The following is a 4773-nucleotide window of genomic DNA, read 5'->3' as shown; positions in this document are numbered from 1 at the left end:
TATTGTATATTATGTAATCTTGAGATACCATAGACACGTATACAATGTTTCGACCTATCATGTCGACACATCTATATATATTTCAGAACAACCATAGACACTCTATATGTGAATGTTGGAGTTAGCTATACAGGGTTGAGGTTGATTCCAAAATATATATAGTTTGAGTTGTGATCAATACTGAGATACGTATACACTGGGTCGTGGATTGATTCAAGATAATATTTATCGATTTATTTCTGTACATCTAACTGTGGACAACTAGTTGTAGGTTACTAACGATGACAGCTGACTTAAGAAACTTAAAACATCAAAATATATTAAAAGTGTTGTAAATATATTTTGAACATACTTTGATATATATGTATATATTGTTATAGGTTCGTGAATCAACCAGTGGCCAAGTCTTACTTCCCGACGAAGTAAAAATCTTTGAAAGTGAGTTATAGTCCCACTTTTAAAATCTAATATTTTTGGGATGAGAATACATGCAGGTTTTATAAATGATTTACAAAATAGACACAAGTACGTGAAACTACATTCTATGGTTGAATTATCGAAATCGAATATGCCCCTTTTTATTAAGTCTGGTAATCTATGAATTAGGGAACAGACACCCTAATTGACGCGAATCCTAAAGATAGATCTATTGGGCCTAACAAACCCCATCCAAAGTACCGGATGCTTTAGTACTTCGAAATTTATATCATATCCGAAAGGTGTCCCGGAATGATGGGGATATTCTTATATATATGCATCTTGTTAATGTCGGTTACCAGGTGTTCACCATATGAATGATTTTTATCTCTATGTATGGGATGTGTATTGAAATATGAAATCTTGTGGTCTATTGTTACGAATTGATATATATAGGTTAAACCTATAACTCACCAACATTTTTGTTGACGTTTTAAGCATGTTTATTCTCAGGTGATTATTAAGAGCTTCCGCTGTCACATACTTAAATAAGGACGAGATTTGGAGTCCATGCTTGTATGATATTGTGTAAAAACTGCATTCAAGAAACTTATTTTGTTGTAACATATTTGTATTGTAAACCATTATGTAATGGTCGTGTGTAAACAGGATATTTTAGATTATCATTATTTGATAATCTACGTAAAGTTTTTTAAACCTTTATTGATGAAATAAAGGTTATGGTTTGTTTTAAAATGAATGCAGTCTTTGAAAAACGTCTCATATAGAGGTCAAAACCTCGCAACGAAATCAATTAATATGGAACGTTTTTAATCAATAAGAACGGGACATTTCAATATCCGGCCTTGTACAAGTCATTGCATACATCAAATAGCCAATCACTTGAGAATACTCAAGTTGTGATACAGTTTCACCTTAGTTAGGCATAAGCTTCTCACTTAGATCCACAGGTGTACTCACAGGAGTACAATTAAAGCAATTGAACTTTCTCAACACCTTCTCAATATAATGAGATTGAGAAATTGAAATTCCTTTGCTTTCACGTTTGATCCTAATGCCAAGGATAACGTTAGCCTCTCCCATATCTTTCATGGAGAACTTTGATGACAAAAATTCTTTTGCTAAATCAACCTGACTTTTGTCAGTCTCAAAGATTAACATGTTATAAACATATAGACAAATTATAACTCCTTTACTAGAATCATCAAATTTGCTATATACACATTTATCTCCTTGGTTTAATTTATAACCACTAGATAAAACCACTTCATCAAACTTTTGATGCCATTGCTTAGGTGCTTGTTTCAATTCATATAAGGACTTCACAAGTTTGCACACCTTGCTTTCATTACCTGTTATGACAAAGCTCTGAGGTTGGTTCATATAAACTCCTCATCCAAATCACCATTCAAGAATGTTGTCTTCACATCCATCTGGTGAACAAAAAAATTGTGAATTGCAGATAATGCAATCAGCAGTCTTTGGTAGCGATATGTGCCACTGGAGCATAAGTATCAAAATAGTCAATTCCAGACTTTTGTGTAAAGCCTTGAATGACTAACCTTGCTTTGAACTTTTCAATAGTTCCATCTACTTTCATCTTCTTTTTGAAGATCCATTTACAACCCAAAGGTTTGCAACCAGGAGGTTAATCAACTAACACCCAAATGTTATTTCCTATGATGGAATCTACTTCATCATTAATTGCCTCATTCTAGAATGTAACATCTCGATGCCTCTGATATTGCCTCGTTTATACATATTTTTACTCACAATATCGGTTCATTTCTATTGAGTTTTTGGATATAAGTTGAAGAAAAGGTGAAGAAATTGTTAAAGTTTGAGTTTTTGCGTTCCCACGAGATGATTCGAAGAGTTATTATGTTTTGAAAGATATTTGGGTAAAAGTTTCAGTACATTCAAGAAGAAATTGAAAGTCAAAACGAAGTGTCAACGTATAAAGTGAAATTGAAAAAACGTTGTTCGAATTATTAAATCGCGCGGCCGCGATACCACTCAATGCGGTCGAGATTTTATGGTTTACCCGTGATTTAATTCTTGCGTTCGCATTACGTTAACAGAAGTTCAGAAATTTGAGAAGTGAAATCTCGCGATCGCGACTCCATTTGATGCCGGCGCGATTTTGAGGAGTTCTCGCGGTCGCGATCCACTTAATGCGGCCGCGAGATGTGCCAGCCAACTTCAGTTTTTGGTTTACTATAAATACGCGTTTTAACCCTTTTGAGGGTATTCAGTTTTTATGTTACGAATATTTTAGCTAGGGCTACGAATTTTTAAGCTTTTCAAGGTGGTTTTAAGGTATTCTATCACTTGGATTATCATCGTATCAAGGTTTAATCATTGGTAACTATTTTTTCTTATCTTTGATTTATATCATGATGATTTTTGATCTATCTTTGTGTTTAATTTCTTTTATCATTTCCATGAGTAGCTAAATTCCTAGTATTTGCTTAAATGATTGAATCTAGGTGAAGAATTGCTTGATCTTTTTATATGTATTGATAATTGTTCTTGATTGTGATTCTTAATTACTCCCATCAATTGATCCCATTAATTACTTGTCTGTTGATTGATGTAACGAGAGTTACTAGATCAATTAATTTATCTAGGTTATTGAGAAATAAATAGATAGATTGAATTGCATACGGGAGACTGGTGTAATTAAATTAGTAAATAATCCCATCAATTGAGTAGGTAATTGTGAAGCGTTAATAGGAACGCCAATTTACCCTTCAATTGAATCATAATCTTGAGTAGTTAATATCGATTGATTGTGTTCTTCAGAAGCGTATGGGAGATCAACGTGAAAAACCGACACCTTCATGGTAGAATTAGTATCTAAGTGAGGGACACCAGCTTATCTTACTAATTGATTAATAAACTTAGTTAACGAGAGTTATACTTAGGGATTTAATTACATTGTTCTTAATAAAAAGCAATCTGGAACCTAGGGAATTGAATCTAAGTGAATACCCCTTTTGTCATGACCCGAAAAATTTCGACTTATTTTGAACTTAATTCTCTAAATGATTTCATAATTCTGACACGATAGGCAAAGTCTATAATGTTGAGTCTCAAAATTTTTGAACTGTTTACATACATTCATTTAACCTCGACCAGTTTCGACGATTCACGAACCATTATTTGTTATTAAATGTGTATATATATATATATATATATATATATATATATATATATATATATATATATATATATATAAATATATAAATACATGTATATATAATAACTTAAAATAATAATATACGATATAATTAAATTGTTATTAAAGAGTATTATAATCATTAATTAATTATATTTAATATACTCTATATATATATATATATATATATATATATATATATATATATATATATATATATATAGAGTATATTAAATATAATTAATTAATGATTATAATACTCTTTGATGTTTCGATCGATATTAAACAAGTTAAAAACGAACTTATGTGATTTTAAAAATAAACGGTGATCCGAAAATGAATTATATAAGTTATAGACTTATTAAAAGTATATTTAGGATCTAATTATTAAATTTTAATACTTTTTATATTTTACCCAGGTTCGAGTGCGGACTATTGAGTCAATTTTTATTTAATAATTAATGGCCAAATTTTATACCATAATTACTGAAATAAATAAAGATAATTACTATAAAAATTTGGAATTTTTCTGAGAACTTTTAGTCCGCCACTGATTTATCAACGGAGCATGAATTTCAGTCCGTGAATAAAATAGTAGACGAAGGCTAACTTAATCACACGTTTTATATTTAAATTATATTATAATTATTATTATATTATATTACCACTGAGCCTAATTGAGTGATTCTTGAGATTACTATGCAAATTGACTGATACGTTTTTGTTTGCAGTCTATATGTAGTATTATTGATTGAGTATAGTTATATATCTATATATATTGAGATGGAGAGAAAGCATGAACCATCTATCTATCTTCTCATATGTGTAATCAAACTACCACAGACCACCCTCACTTCCACCATTTCGATCACCTTCACTCAACCGTTCAAATCACCACTTGAAACCTTGAAACCCACTTCATGTTCTCTCTTTTTATGTCGACACTATCTTAAACCATCACCAAACTAACTCATCTCCTTGCTATTAATTCCGGTTTCTACCAAACCATCATCATTCATGCTACTTATAATGTTTATATTTCGATCACAAAAGAAAACCCCCACCTTTGTTGTTATTTGTTTTCAAGAACCATCACCCTCTTCGTTTGATCACCCACCTCCATCTCTTCCTTCTCTCTCTTCTATTCTTGACCA

The sequence above is a fragment of the Rutidosis leptorrhynchoides genome, chromosome 3, assembly GCF_046630445.1.
Source record: "Rutidosis leptorrhynchoides isolate AG116_Rl617_1_P2 chromosome 3, CSIRO_AGI_Rlap_v1, whole genome shotgun sequence".
Classification (NCBI taxonomy): domain Eukaryota; kingdom Viridiplantae; phylum Streptophyta; class Magnoliopsida; order Asterales; family Asteraceae; genus Rutidosis; species Rutidosis leptorrhynchoides.
This window is presented reverse-complemented; position numbering follows the sequence as displayed.